Source organism: Vipera ursinii (genome assembly GCF_947247035.1).
Source record: "Vipera ursinii genome assembly, chromosome: 5".
Taxonomy (NCBI): domain Eukaryota; kingdom Metazoa; phylum Chordata; class Lepidosauria; order Squamata; family Viperidae; genus Vipera; species Vipera ursinii.
Window position 1 is genome coordinate 69749342 of NC_139518.1, and position 16698 is coordinate 69766039.

The window sequence follows — 16698 nt, forward strand, 5'->3', positions numbered from 1 at the left end:
TGAACAGCCTCCTGAAATTAGGAACAATTACACAAGCATATTCTGGTAAATTTTTAATAGATGAACACTTTATGGTTCTCCTTCAAGAACGATAAATGACTGCAACATAAAGTAATATATCAGAATTGTTTTTTAACTTAACCTGACAGGATGGTTTCTCTGTCCCACAAAGAACTGCTGCCTTTGTTTCACAGCCATAGTTGATTTCATAAACAAGGAGAAAACTTTCAGTCACCGAATAAATAGCAGTCATTAAGACAAATAACTTGAACGATATGCATTTAAGACAATTTTAAACAAGATTATTTAAAGGCATTGGATTACTTTTGAGGCGTTTCAGATTTTGTGGGATCTATTTCCCTGGATTCTAAAATCCAAGAATTAGTTGCAGAATGATAGTTCTGACTGGGGATTTTCACCCAAGCATTCTTCACTCCAACAGGTTCATTCAGACTAAGAGGGAACTATTGTGCGGCTCCTGTTCAGGATTCCAAGTACCCTCACCGAGCGATTAAAAAAAGCACTTGCAAATCTATCAGATCCTATCCAGTGCTGGCATTCAGCATGGTTTGCACCACTTTGGCAGAACCGGTAGCTAAATTTTTGTTGCCCAGGCCCAGAATGGACTTCCAGAAGCGGCATCCACACAGAGAACCGGTTGCTCACATATTTGAATCCCACCACTGATCCTATCTATGGTTCACCCATACTACTATGCAGATTGCTCAGTTAAATAGATTATTCTTTGAAAATGTATCTTAGCTGGTTTTCAGTTCCACTCATTCCTCCCTTTCTCAATATTTGCACATTACAAAATCAGATTTTCACAAACAATGAAGTCAGAAAGCTAGATTTAAAAAGTTTAGCTACTCTGGGTGTCCACACAAAGAAGATGAACTCAATTGCAGTAATTTTAGCCCCACTACAAACTAAATTACCAAAAATGATTTTAAACACGCATTAAGGGATATGACCTACTACTGTATTCCTAGGACTGAAGTATTAGGTCAAACCACAGGACAGCTTTATTAAATTGATCCCAAAGTTGTTAGTCATTATACTTTCCAGACAGGTTATGTGGCTATAATTCCTAGTGGGGGTAAAAAAAATCACAAGTAAACTAAATAATGGTGGCCACTCCTTTATTTTAAGGTTAAACAAATTTTGCTCTAAGAATTTATGCAATATTAGCTAGCGTAATGAGCATTAGGGGTTCATATGGACCTTGCTCAGTTCCAGAATCTGTATAACGATGGACTCAGCCCTGGAACAATTTGAAGCAACAAGCAGAGTACATCTAAGCACATGCAGAGTTTTTTTTCCTCTCAGTAATCAGTGATATCAGCCAATCTTCCAGATCAGGACATGTGACTACTACTCAACCCAGGGGCAGTTGACTTGTAAGAAATGATGCAACAGAAGTGAATTACCTCTAGATTTCAAAAGGCAGCCCCCTCCCACGCAATAAATAGCTGCCACTTATTGTAAATTAGTGATCTTCCAGCTGATGGCAACTTAAGTGACTCAAGTCTTTCTCTAAGGCAAATTTAAATGCAGTGCATCGGGGAAGGGGGGGAGAAAATGAATTTGGCACTGCTCTCTCTCTCTCTTCAAAGGTAATGTTAAGTACGCAAATTAATCTGCAAGTGTTCATTTTTGGGCAAGAAAAAATGAAATCAATGCATTAGCTGCTTTTAATATTTCATAGCTCTCCCTCTTGCCAACGGCCTCTTATTTTTATTTTATTTTTTTTAAGTCAGCAATGTTTTCCTGAAGCCTCCGCTGAGAGGAGTTCCAACTCAGCACGTAGAATCTTAGGCAGGAGGCGAGGAGAGCTTTGAGGCGCTGCAGCGCGTCGCTGAGGAACTTCGGGGACATAACATTCAGACGCGCACCAGATTACACGTGGACTTCACTTCCCAAGGCTAACGGCGTTCAAAGCTCTGTGGAAAAAAACACTCCGCCCCGATACCAGCCCGAGGAAAAGTATTCTTAACCCCAGCTCCCTAATTTTAACATCCGAGCTTTTCTCTCTCTCTCTCTCTCTCTCTCTCTCTCTCTCTCTCTCTCTCTTTCTTTCTCTCTCTCTCTCTCTTTCTCTCTTTTTCTCTCTCTCTCTCTTTCTCTCTCTCTCTCTTTGCTTTCTCCCGGAAGAGAGAAGCGGCTCGCTAGCCAAAACAAACCACTTCGCGTTTTTTGGGGGGGTTACCTCCTCAGGAGCCATGGAAAAGCGCGGTTCTTCTGCTGCAGGACCCGAGGGGCTGGCGGGCAAAGCGGGCAAAGCTGGGGTCGGCGGCGGGTCCCGGAGCTGGCCAGGAAAAGCAGGTCGCGCTCTCCCGCCCGCTTCACCCCTACCGTGAGAAGGCAGAAGGCTGCGGTGCCGTCTGCCCCAGATCAATAATGCCTTACCAGCAGCCACCTCATGATTCATTCGTCAGTCCCAGGGACCAGAACCAGCGAAAGCCAAGCGGAGGGGAGCTCGGAGGAACGCCAGCCGGGCCCCCCGCTGCAACAACTGCCGCGCGCCGACTTCGCGAATGGATGCATGACTTCGCGCGCCAGCCCTTCTTCGCCTGGGCGCGCGGCGGGAGGGAGGGACGGAGCGGAGCCGAGAAGAGCCGTCTATGCCAGAGGGCGACTCGCCGCTCCTGTCTCCTTTGCCTCCCCCCCCCGCGGGGCCGGGCTGCCAAAGGGGGTGGAGCTTGGGGAGCAGGTGACTTCCTCGGCAGCCCGCGCTCGAGCTGAAAGGCGGGCAGGTAGGCGCGCCGGCTCCTGCCCTCCTCGCTCAGTTGCGGGGAGCGTCCCCGGACAACGCCTGAGGGAGGAAGAGGAGGGGGAGATGGCGGCGCAGCCTGTCGCACGCGAGGCCGCCGCTTTGGCGCGCGGCGGCGGCGGGGTCCAAGCTTCACCCCCAAAGGGGGAAAAGCGGGAGAGGAAGAAAGAAGGAAAAAAGAAAGAAAAGGGTGGTTCCAATCCCCGAGCTGAGGCGTCCTGGCCGGCGGGGAAAAGCTGACGAAGCGCAAGGGGAGCGTGAGGAGCTGGGCAAGCGCCGCGGCCGGAGAAAAGGGTAGAAAAACTCAAGGCGGGGTGGGAAAAACTCGTTCTTACGTCAGGGGTCTTCAAACTTGGCCCTTTTATGACTTGTGGACTTCAACTCCCAGAATTCCTCAGCCAGCAAAGCTGGCTGAGGAATTCTGGGAGTTGAAGTCCACAAGTCATAAAAGGGCCAAGTTTGAAGACCCCTGAGCTGGCTGAGGGATTCTGGGAGTTGAAGTCCACAAGTCATCAAAGGGCCAAGTTTGAAGACCCCTGAGCTGGCTGAGGGATTCTGGGAGTTGAAGTCCACAAGTCATCAAAGGGCCAAGTTTGAAGACCCCTGAGCTGCCTGAGGAATTCTGGGAGTTGAAGTCCACAAGTCATCAAAGGGCCAAGTTTGAAGACCCCTGAGCTGGCTGAGGAATTCCGGGAGTTGAAGTCCACAAGTCATCAAAGGGCCAAGTTTGAAGACCCCTGAGCTGGCTGAGGAATTCTGGGAGTTGAAGTCCACAAGTCATAAAAGGGCCAAGTTTGAAGAGCCCTGAGCTGGCTGAGGAATTCTGGGAGTTGAAGTCCACAAGTCATAAAAGGGCCAAGTTTGAAGACCCCTGTCTTACGTGCAGTCTTTTTTTAAAAAAAAAAACCAACAAAACAAAACGCGAGAGCAACTCGCGTCGTGGCGCCGGCGTCAGAAGTTGGGGACCCGCTGCGTGTTCCTCTGTAGACCAAAAGGGTTTAGCTCCCGGGTGGTGACAGGCTAAAAAAAAAATCAAGAGAACCTTTCGGGGTGGCAGTGGCGTAGCGTGGGGGGTGCAGGGGGGTCTGGCCGCACCGGGTGCAACATCTGGGGGGGGCGCATTAGATGCATTTTACTTTAATTACATCAGTATTTTCATAACAAACAATACACGTGCTTAGGGGGGTAAGGGTTTCTTTAACTAATCTAGTGGAAGAGACTCGAGTGCTAAAATCCACGGGTTAGGGGGTGCAAATTACTTGTCTTGCCCGGGTGCTGACAACCCACGCTACGCCACTGCGGGGTGGTGCAGCTGCCAGACCGACCCTTGCGATGTGCGGGGGTCTTTCACAGCCTTCTGATTTTTTTATTATTATTTTTTTTTTTGCGATTTAACTCGGAAAGAAATGCCACTCCGTTCAACGGTTCCAGCGGCAAGCGAATATTCAAGCCCGACGCAGTAGTCGCAATCGAGCTGTGTCGTTGCTATTCCAACCGAAGCAGCGTTTGACTTACGCATTTGGAAAATCAGTACACCAGAAGTTACTGCACCTCCAAAAGAAGATTTATTTGTTTTTATTGAGATCCCACTTCCTTGTTCCGAGAAGAAGCTGGTAGGTGGATAAAAGTTAAGCCTCCTTTCAGCCCTGCTAAGCTGCCAGTGGCCTCATGACACACAAGCAGTAGTTTGCTTGGCCGCGATATATTCTAGGATTTTTTTTTCTTCTCCTTCAGCCTATAGCTCAGGTTTGATTCTGCTTAACTCCCTCCCTGCTCCCAGATCACACAAGATCTCAAAGTGGGCTGTCATCCAGCTAGGGCTGTTAAACAACGGTGGACGAAAACTAGAAGGACAGGTTTACTGGACAGTCCTTGGCTTGGCTTGTAGGTAGGGAATTAGGTGGGTAATGAACGCTTGTGTTGCTGCCAAGTTCAGGTGGCAAATTTGTTTCTTCCAGGTAGGTGGAATTCTCTGACCTTAAGCTGGGCTTCAGAAGTATAGGCAAAGAACAAAGGGCCCAGAAATGGCCCTAAAACTGAGTTTATGAGAGGGGGGAAAAAGGAACACCCACTTGTTATTTCTACCATTTGTCCTAAGAGTTTCAGAAGGCCGTTTGTTGCGTCTCATCCATATTTTGTTTACTTGAGAAAGAAGGTGCTGTTACCTTTCAGTCCAGCCATGATCCCTTGGGGAAACAGTATGGCTTTTTTTTTTTAGTCTTCTGTAAATTCTTAGCTTTCGGATGTGGCATTAAAAGGGTAATCTCTTGGTCTTCAAAACCTCTTTGATAGTTAAACCAGCATCCTGTACAAGACAACCTCTCTCAATACACAAGTGCTAGACTAAACATATGGGAGAGATGGTACAAATACTACAGTACTGCAAAGTGGGTGAAACCGTGTACCATTTTTGAAGGGGTGAGTTTGGGTGATGGATTTGGGAGGGGTTTCCTTGGTATTACGTTGTGATGCTTAAGCTTTTTAAAAATTGGTTTCTACCTCAGAACAGTGAGAAATAATGCCTTCAGTTGCAACAGTGTACAGAAACAGGTTGTGGATGCCAGCAGCTCTGGCATTCCTTCTTCCCTTTCCTCCAACTACATGTTGGAAGACACCAGATCATAACAATGTGAGACCAGCTGAAAAACACGGACTATTTGTCAACGACATACATTCTTTCTAATTCAAAGTTACACTCTAGTTCCAATCATACATTCTAAGCCAGGGGTATCAAAACTGCTGGCCCACGGGCTGGATGCATCATGCCGAAACCGTGCCCAGCCCATTGCCGGCAATGGAAAAAAAGTGATACGTCGCGACACGTCACGTGACGTTGCGAGTTTGACACACACGTTCTAAGCTACATTTTGTGTGACATCATAATGGAGACAGGAAAGGGCCTGAGCAGACTCTTGAGGATTCCTGGATCCATTGGCTTTGATACTGTCGAGATAGTGCCATGTTAGCCACAGAGAAGACTACTATATACTATGTCATCTTGGCCCTACCTGGATTCAGTATGAGCATCCTCTATTCTATACTTGGGCAACTTCTTTATTCCTATGCTCTTCTAATATACTCCAGTGAATGCAAGGACAGTATAATACTCGGACATCTCTTGGGCTAGTATCTTCAATTATGGGACAGTGACAACCTTTTTTTATAATTCAGCATATAATGACACGTAAGGATTGATTATGAATAAACTTGAGTTTTATTTGAAGGGGGTAAGAAATGAAATGCCTCTAGTGTTGAAGCAAGCCTATGATTTAAGAAATTTAAATGAGAGCCGTAGAGTAAGACATTCATAAACATCTTACCCGCTATAAAATACAAAACATTTTTCACCCAAATCTTTAGAGATGATTAAAAATGCATGAGATTGGAATGATCTCATAGAAAATGTATTTATGTAGGTTTACTGATCCCCTGGTGACATGTTCACATTCTGGTGTAAGCTTTTAGTAATCGTATATGGGACCATAAGATTTCATTTACTTTAGGGAAGAGGGACATGCAGACATGAAGTTAGATTATGCAAGAACAGATTGCTTGTCTCCTGTCTAAACATACATTTCTCTTCTTTGAGAAGTAAACTCTATGTAGAATAGTAATTTCACCATCTTTCATGGCCAGGTTATAATAAACCTTTATTGTCAAAGTACAACATGTGTACATTGAGATTAGCTGAGCCTCCCCCCATGCTCTCTCCCCCCAACACACAGTGACAACAAACCCTCCATCCCACCACACTATGTGAACCAACTATACCACACACCGGCCTCCCAAGTCAATTCTGCATAAGATTATGTCCCATTTAAAAGCCTAACAGCCCACGGATAAAAGCTATTTTTCAGCCTGTTGGTACGGCTGGCTATATTCCTATATCTCCTATCGGACGGTAGGAGAGTAAAGAGATACCGTCCAGGGTGTGAGTCCTCCCTGAGAATCTTCCTCACTCTTCCAAGGCAGCGAGCCCTGGCGATGTCATCCAGTGGTGTCAGGGAACAGCCCACAATGTCTTGTGCTGTGCTCACTACCCTCTGTAATACTTTCCTATCCGCGGCTGTCAGACCAGCATACCAAACCACAATACCATACGAGAGGACGCTCTCTATGGTAGACCGGTAAAAGAGGGTCATTAGCTGTTGTTCTACCCTGTTCTTCCGCAAGATCCTAAGAAAGTGAAGCCTCTGTTGGGCCTTTCTAGCCACCTGGATTGTGTTAACTTTCCAGGTCAGATCTTCACAGAGGTAGACTCCCAGAAATTTAAAGGAGGAAACTCTCTCTACACAGTCCTCCCCGATGTAAAGTGGGGCAGGTTCCTCCCTTATCTGCACTTAATGGGACTTAAGACATTAAAGCAGAGGTCCCCAACCATTTCAGCACCAGAGATCGGTTCCGTGGAGAGAGGTTTTTCTGTGGACCAGAGCGGGCGTGGTTGCATATGCTGCCTGTATCACAAAGGTGGGGCTTTGCTTATTTGTGCAGACCGGTTTCTAGCATGCCGCAGCCCGGTACTGGTACACAGACCGGGGATTAGGGACCCCTGCAATAAAGAGTAAAAGGCCCCCTGTTTCTGCAAATTTGGATTTTTTTAAAGAAAACCCAGCTTTATATCAGCATAAAAGTGCATTTCTTTGGTAACCTCTTTTATTATAAAGAATCTTATCTCTACTCATTTCGATGAGAACAAATCAAAATTAAAACAAATTTTAAGTTTCCCCCTTTGGGGAACTTGAGGTTTTTGCCTAGTAGATCACATTCAAAAGCTATTTATACAGCTATGGAAAAAGTCTAAAAAAGGAGACACAGAACCAGGAAAATAACTTCAGGAAATTTGTCGTATGCTGCTTGAATGAACTGAAATAAAAGTGGTAGATTTTTCCCATGTCTGTTCAGAAATAAATAACACTTCAGTTTATTGGGAATTTCCTTTCAAAAAGTGGACTTAGAACTTCTGTTTTTAAAATGATGGAAATAAGATATAAAACACTTCAGTTTATTGGAAACTTCCTTTCAAAAAGTGGACTTAGAACTTCTGTTTTTCAAATGATGGAAATAAGATATTTGAATAAATAAAACCTTCCTGGTTGATAATTACAGATTAAGAATGTTTTGCTGGCAGGCTTTTGATTTAATACCTTATAAGGAATGTTTTGAGCTTAAATGGACTCCAGAAGATGGTAGAGGACAGGAAAGCCTGGAGGAACATTGTCCATAGGGTCGCGATGGGTCGGACACGACTTCGCAACTAACAACAACAACAACAAGGAATGTTATCCATTACTTACGAACAAATTAGATGAAAGCTATCTCCTCCAACTACAAATTTCACCATGAAAGAAATTTCCTATCAGAACAATGGCAGGATGCCACCAATTACATTTAGTTATTATCAGCAAAGAGGTCATTGGCAAAAATTTCTTTCTCCACAATGCCATGATATTAGATAAAATATAGGTAGCCCAAGGGTTGTTTCTTCATCCATCACTACCCTAACAGATAGCTGGCAAAGAAAATGGTGATTTTTCCACTCTCCCCTCTCCCCGATCCTTTGTAGCCTTAATTCTGCCACAAATGTTATGTATAATTGGACTCTGTTGCTTGTCCCAGAATGTGATTTGTTCTGGTAAGCATGGATAATGGTGATCAATTACTCCATATCACTCCATTTTTATTTGGGCTTGAGTTGTTCTTATTTTCTCTCTCTCTCTCTCACACACACACACACCCTAGTAAATAATTGTATTTCTGCCTGGTTTTGAGGATGCACTGTTGAAATGTTGTTAATGAGAGTTACAAAGATTGCCACTTTGGGGGATTCAGCACCTTTCCCACAATCTAGAAGTTTAATCTAATCTATCTACTGTTCTATTCCTCCTAGGCTGTATTAACAGAGGGATAGAATTAAGGTCATGTGAAATGTTAATACCACTTTATAATGCTTTGGTAAAACCACACTTGGAATATTGCATCCAGTTTTGGTCACCCCAATGTAAAAATGATGTTGAGACTCTAGAAAGAGAATACAGAAGAGCAACAAAGATGACTAGAGAACTGAAGACTAAAACATATAATTAATGGTTGTTGGAATTGGGTATGTCTCGTTTAATGAAAAGAAGGACTATGGCTGACATAATAGCAGTATTCCAATGTCTAAGGGGCTGCCACAAAGAAGAGGGGCATTAAACTATACTCCAAAGCATTCAAAGGTAGAACAAGACACAATGGATGAAAACTAATCAAGGAGAGAAGCAACTTAGAATTAAGGAGAAATTTCCTGACAGAATAATTAATCAGTGGAACAACTTGCCTCCAGAAGTTATGGGTACTTCACCATTGGAAGTTTTTAAGAAGAGACTGGACAACTATTTGTCTGAAATGGAATAGCATTTCCTGCCCGAGCAGGGAGTTGGGCTAGAAGACCTCTAAGATCCCTTCCAACTGTTATTCTATTCTGTTGTTCTGTTAATCTCTGAGATGAACTGGATGTCTTTTGTCTCCAGTGCATATGCTTATAAAATGCTCTGCAGACGCTGATCTGTCATTTCATTTGCTATTATTTTGAGTCTCTATGGCTGTCAGTGGGACATTACATTTTTTAAAAAATGCTAATAACCTGGGGAAGGACGCTCTATAGATCTTACTTGCAATATTCCCAGAAAGCCAACTGTTACAAGCTTTACCTTGCTAGGAAACCTAAGCCATAATAATTGTCTGCAAGATTCCACAGACTAGTCTGATAAACTGTGAAATTCTCTGGCCTCAGAACTGATTTGTAGTTTTAATAACTTGTCACTGTAGTTCAAATTAGCAGGATCAGCCCTGTAGTTGCTGGTATTGCTTTGCACCACTGTTTTGAATCTTTGATCCAGCAGTGAATATTGCAGTTCTTCCTGCCTTGGGATTATTGCCTTGACCATAACCATCTGTAAGAAAAAAACGGACAAATCTCAGGTGATGCCAAATGCATTTCTGACAAACTAGATTTTTTGTGACTTTAGCTATGCTAATCAAATGCAATTTTTTAAAATGGCACTCGACCTTTATCACATCACAGAAGAACTTAAAGACATAATTTTAATGACTGCCTATCACGTGAGTATGCACACTCCTTTTATAAGAGGCACAAAAGCAAAATGAAGTGAGATCTACATGAACAAATGCTCTGAGGATTTTTAACCTTTTTTTAAAAAGCATTTCTAATATAAAGGAAATGCATAAGTAGGTATCTTACAGCTCAGTGTTTTCATTTATTTAGTTTTTAAATTATTCAGTTTTAAAATTTTAATCTATTTTCCTTATTTGTCTCTTATTTCCTTTGAGTATTAACAATCGATATAACACAACACTCTGGTTTGTGCCATCCTGCTACAGAGAAGCCTAGCTACAGCTATTAAACAATGATCAGCTGTGTCATAAATAAAACCTTGATTTGTAAATCTGGAATTTTAGCAAAACTGATTTCCCAGAAATATAAATGAATGCATGCCTCTTATACCCATGTCCTGAAAACAAACCTATTTAATTTAATAGGGCTTAGTTCCAAGACCTTAACTTTAAACCACATTAATTTCAAAAGGAACACTCACCTGAGCATACTCTATATTACGCATCTTATGCACCTTATATGTTTACACCAAAGAATGATTCACCTAGGTTAGAAATGCATGCATATTTTAAAGAGAGTTTGAGTTTCAGTAAGGACTTGAGAAGCAATAAAAGGAGGGTTTCAGAATGCTGGAAGTAATAAGGAATATTTGGAACAGAATGAAAAATTCAGAAAGTCTGCTTATTCTTAGGCTCCCTATTAATTATGCCTGGAGATCAGTCCAACTCTATCACAGGGAGAGAACTAGAATGTGCATTGGGTTCAAATTAAGCTCAGATGTGGAGCAGGATGATTTGGGACAAATATTCACTCCCTCCAGATGTGTGCCAATTGACTTATTTTCCAAGGCACCAGAAGGCAAGAAACAATGGATGGAAACTAATCAAGGAGAGAAGCAACCCGGAATTAAGGAGAAACTTCCTAATAGTGAGAACAATTAACCTGTGGAACAGCTTGCCTTCAGAAGTTGTGGGAGCTTCATCACTGGAGGCTTTTAAGAAGAGAAGGGACGGTCACTTGTCTGAAATGATATAGAGTCTCCTGCCTGAACAGGGGTTGGACTAAAAGACCTCCAAGGATCCATCCAGCTCTAATCGATTGATCCTTGTTCCACAAAACCCTGTCCTGACTGATTCAGAGATTTTCCAAAGTAATACTTCTGAAACCGTCTTAGAGCAAGGGAGATGAATATAGATTTCCCTTGTCCAGTCATATCCATTTCCCCCACATAAAAACACCATATTGGAATACCAGGAAAATGGAGTATCTGCTTTATCCTAGCAATCGGCAGAACTACTATATCTCCATGATGTTTTAAGCTGTAAGCTATCTGCAGGTCTTTGTTCTGTCCTTAATGCATTTTATCATCACTAAGTGAACTCATCTGGGGATCTGAAGTGACTAGTGACACCCAGCTGCGTTTGTCTTTCTCATACTTTCGGCTGAAGTGGAGGCAGAACAGTTCTTTAAAATACTGCTTCCAGCATCCTCTCACTTCAGCTGTATCCCAAATACTTGCATTAGTTTTATTTTTAACCCCATTCCCTCTGTTGGAAGCCTCTTCACCCCCTACCTAAAACATTTTTTTAATCCATCAAATGACACTGCATTTTTTTGCTTCTTTTAATCTTAACTGTTCCTTGCTCTTTTTGCACTTTGTTTCTTGAAGCTATCATTCTTTTTTTACATCTTTAACAGCAATCTTTCTTATATACCTTTTTTCTCTGTCTCATCCCAGGCCAGCCCCCCCCCCACTTTCTACCATTAGCATAACTCCATCCACTTTTCACTCTGTTCCAATCAGTTCCTCCCTAGTAGAATCATTTCATTGATTCTGTTGGGGGATTAACCCGTCTTCTAATGTGTTTGATTCTTTCCACCCCAAGCAGAATATTGGAAAGATTATGAGAAGGAGTTGAGAATCAGCAAGCTAGCTGAAAATAGAAGAGAATGGAACCAACTTTCATACAGCAGGAGAAACCCTCAAAAGAATGATTGAGTTAAAAAAAATGGGCCAGATCTGGGCAATACAACACCAATGCTCCCACCTTAAATAAGATTCTCATAATCACACTTATTCACACACATACACAAACAGATCACATGCAGAGGCAACATGTCTACAAATATCCTGGTTAGACACTTCGGAGAAAGTACGCATACATGCAGACACCTGCAGTTAAAATATTGTATTTCACTAAAAAACAACCCAACCTCTTTGCTTATTTTTTCATGAGTCACTCTGAAATTCTATCCTGCGTTGGTTGCTCTAGTTTCTGGTTTATTCTTTAGATGTATATTTCAACCTTTGTTTAGGAGCTTGGGTGATATAGATAGTGGTCCTTCCTCCCATTTTGACTCACACAGTTACCTTCTGAGTCAAGTTGGGCCAATCAAAAGTAACTGGCTCAATGGCATCCTTCCATAGCTGAGGGCAGACTTGAACTTCAATCTCTCTGCTGTGAATCCTACACCTTAACCCCTACACACTGGCTCTCAGGATTTCAAGGTATGCAGGTCCAAAACTATTCTAAGAATATAAGTGAACATTGGTATAATTTCTAATAGTACTCTAGCTTATCTGTAAATTTAATTTCATTTTACTGATTTACAAAAAAACAACAACCCTACTTTATCAATCATTTTGTGTTTTCCCATGCTGTTTTTCTATCATTTTTGAGAGGCTGAAACTCCAGTTTAAACAAATTTGTTTCTGATATGGGCAAGAAATAAGATCAGATAACCCAGCTCAATTCAGAACAAATCAGGCTTATTTCTGCTGAGACAAAATGTTGGCTAACTAAGGATCTGGCCAAACACACACATACCAAGATAATGCTCAAATGTGGCTAAAGAACATTCATTGCTAGAAAGTTACAGTAAGGTTTTATTTCTAAGTAAGCACGTATAGGATAATGTTATACTATAATTCACATCTGAAGGAGATATGACACTGTTGGTACCTTTGCTTCGTTCACATGTATTTTTCAAAGTCTGAATTATTTCAAATAAATCAATCTGCAAATTTAGCTGAATAATAAACCATAAAGGAATTGAACAAAAGGACTAAATTGACAAGGACAAACTTTTCCCAACACAATATTATGTTGTATTTGGGTGTCATATGACTGTTGAACAGGAGGGAGCTATCTGGAGGAGGAAAAAAAGACAGTACTAATTCAGCCATATCAATATTATTGAATACAGTACACCAAACCTGGATTTTCAAAAAAGCATCATGTCATTTGTTTGGTTGAATATCAAACAAATTCAGTTATTGTAAGACATGTCAATTTACTGTTAATTTTAGAGCAATGTGCTGGTTGGGGAATTTTGGGAGCTGGAATGCACACATCTTGAAGTTGTCAAGTCTGAAAAACACTGATTTGGAGGCTTTGCATAATATGTAAATAGAATCAAAGCCTTCTCCCACTCAATTTTCCCTTCTCCCACATTAAGAGTTTTGTAAGTCTTAATTCTTTTTCTCATGCCCACTTACCAAGAAATTTGACTATTGCAAATTTGTATTAAAAACAGAACTCATTGTATTTTTTTTCTGTTCCTACATCGAAGTAAAATTAATAAACATTCACAGCCAGGCATGGAATTTGATGACAAAAAAAATCTACTCCAAATATATATCCTTCTAGAATTCTAAAATTAAGTTCTGATGTGATCTAGATAAAACTAATACATTTAGATAACATTTGCCCATCTTTCTTATAATACAGCTGACACCCACATACAGAATATACCTGCCCAGTCTGTTGGTTACCATCCCAGGAAGGTTGTGTTAAATTTTAGGAATTCTAGTCCTCAACAGCTGGGTAGGGTTCATATACTATAAAGTATATAAGGTAGGGAGCTAAAGACACAGACCCATGTCAATTCTGGCTTCCTGTTTGTGGGATACCCTTCCCAGAGAAACAATTTTGAATGTAGGTACCTACATTACAGTAGGATTATGACTTTGATGTATTCTCTTTTTTGTTTTATTTATTAATTTATATGGATGTTTGGGTAATTTAGTTGATTTGATTTGTAAGGCTTTCTAAATGCAAGTGGTACAAGGCAGGAAACCATATGATTAAAAAACATCGTATAAGAACCAGTAAAATAATAATAGTTCACTGTGGAACACAAAATTAGAAATAACATTAGTATGGGGTCCAAATCACTCCAGCTCAGGACTTGCTAGGACAACCAAATTTTTAAAGCTTTCTTGAAAGCCAGCAGGCTGAAGACCAAACACATCTTGAGGGCAATGCTTTTTCCAAGAAAAGGAGCATCAGCAGAGAAGGCACACTTCCGTGTCCAATAATGTGGGCATGGTTTTTTAATGGAAATCCAGATTATGTGCAGTCAGTATTATTGGTAGGGCAAAATTATTTGGTAAGAGTTGAGCCTGTACAGATGCAAGCCCAGAACCATAAAGGATTTACAGTTGACCACCAGGATCTTGCATTATATTTGAAAACCAACTGATTGTCAGTGCAGCTTGGAAGTAGAGATATCCCAAAAGCAGATCAAGGAGTAGCCATGATTATTTATCCCGCTGTGTTCTGGACCATCAATAGTTTCTGGGAGTTGACTAAGGCATGAATGATTATGAGAAGGATGTGTTGATCCAGGAAAGGGTGAAATTGGCCCACAAAATGAATCCATGCAAAATATTGTTAGTGTCAGTTAGTTCTGCTTATTGTGCACATTGAAAGTAAAAAAGAGTTAAGAATGTTATAATTGTAGAATCCTGACATGATTTATATTTCTATTTGTATGTACATAAATTCAATATTTGAAAGATCATTCAGTGGGTTTGTAGAATTGGGGGATGGGACTATGGTCCTATTTAAAAGTCCAAATGCCACTTGTGTTATTTAATATAACAGATGATGGGTAGCTTTAGCAATATTTTAGCATGATGCTTAAAATGCTATAAAACTGTCTCTGTAGTAATTGTAAGTACTATTATCCCTGACCTCTGATTTATAAAGAAATGCTTTTCACCAAACAACTGCAGCCAGTTAGAAAACTTATTAATATTAAAATGACAGACTGGAATAAGTGGGAGTGTGCCAGTGCAAACACATTTTCTGAAATGATCTATGCTTGTCTCAAATGGTTAATGTTAATGATAAATAATCTGACATTCCCTGTCAAATCAGGAGCTGTTTTAGAAATGTCACATCATTTTTCAATTAGTCTGTTCCCATTTTGAAAACAATTGTTTGTAAGGCCACCTCTGTCTTATAAATAAAGTAATATATCGAGCTTGTGTTTCTGTGGATCCTAGCCCAGTCTAGCATTCAACAGATAAAAGGACATACCATTGTTTTAGTGAGTGTGAAGGTTGCAACACAATTTGCAATGCATATTTAATGCATTAGCCCATTTTGTACAACACGTTGGTTTTTGAAAGTATTGGGGATTGGCTGCTACCTTTTTCTAACTACAGTTGGCTCAGGAGGGTAGGAATTGGGGTCCAGCATATCTGGCAATGATCAGGAAAGCAGGTATAGATATAGTGGCTAAAGTGCTGATCTAGAAACCAGACTATGAATTTTGGTCCCACTGTAGGCATGAAAGCCAACTCCCTCTTAGCTCTACCCACCTCACAGCATTGTTGTTGGTGATAATGGCAGGAGGAAGGAGTATTATGTAAGCTCTTTATCTTATTTATAAAACTAATAAAAGTGGGATAAACATCTAATTAATTAATTAATTAAAATAGATTTACCTGAAAAATACCCTGACTTACTTTGCAAATTGGCACAGTCCTACTGATGTTCACTATTAAACATGTCAATGTAGAAAACAAGATTCCAAAATACTAACACTGCTTAGTTTCCCTCTGAATTATAGTTTTTAATAATAATAATAATAATAATAATAATAATAATAATAATAATAGTAGTAGTAGTAGTAGTAGTAGTAGTAGTAGTAGTAGTAATCTGTTTCACATGCCCTGGTTCTCACAGGGCACCACAGAGAGGCAAAATCATGAGAATATTGTTCCATCAAAAAAGCAAAGCAAAATTAAGTTGTGAAGAGATTTGAAAATGTTGAAATTATGCAGCATGATTACTGTGGGACTGGAGGCATTCAGGATTAACAAATGAAAATAGTCTCAGCACCTTTATACATTGACCACAGCATATTCACAATATTTCCATTTCCCTGTGCAACCTGTTCCAAGCTGCTGAATGAATCTGAAAATTAGCAGAATTTTTGAGTTATATTTCTTGTTTCCTCTGCTGCAACTGTTGAAGCCACCTTGGCATTCCCTGCTGATGGTAATTAACCTTATAACTTTATATCATAATTCTTCCTTTAATAATATCACATGTTCGTGTTTAATCCACTAATCCCCCCAAATACTGTACACATTAACATATAAATAACAATTGTGCAGCTTTTCTCCTGGAAGAATCACTCATTCAAGAGTGATGCTGTTGTACAGCTTGAATATGACTCCTCTGCTATACTAGTAATGACAAGGAAAGGACTTGTTTAAAGGATCAGATGGCAGTGGTGCTGAATAGAACATTTGACAGCCAGCTATGTAGATAGCAATACTTTTAATGTGGTTAAAAGGTAAAGGTAAAGGTTCCCCCGCACATGCATGCTAGTCATTTCCAACTCTAGGGGCCAGTGCTCATCTCTGTTTCAAAGCCGAAGAGCCAGCGCTTGTCCGAGGATGTCTCCGTGGTCATGTGGCTGGCATGACTAGACGCCAAAGGCGCACGGAACGCTGTTACCTTCCCACCGTAGTGGTCCCTATTTTTCTACTTGCATTTTTATGTGCTTTCGA

General features: G+C 40.9%; 1 protein-coding gene across 2 annotated transcripts in view; it reads right to left on the minus strand.

The window, feature by feature from the left end:
* HS3ST1 (heparan sulfate-glucosamine 3-sulfotransferase 1) overlaps positions 1–2621 on the minus strand; it is a 90224-nt gene extending 87603 nt beyond the window's left edge. Inside the window, exon 1 of one of the 2 annotated variants that reach the window (XM_083365088.1) lies at positions 2410–2621. The gene's annotated coding sequence lies outside the window, so the exon portion shown is untranslated. The other variant, XM_083365090.1, reaches the window with a different exon arrangement.
* Between the last annotated feature and the right edge of the window lie 14077 nt (positions 2622–16698).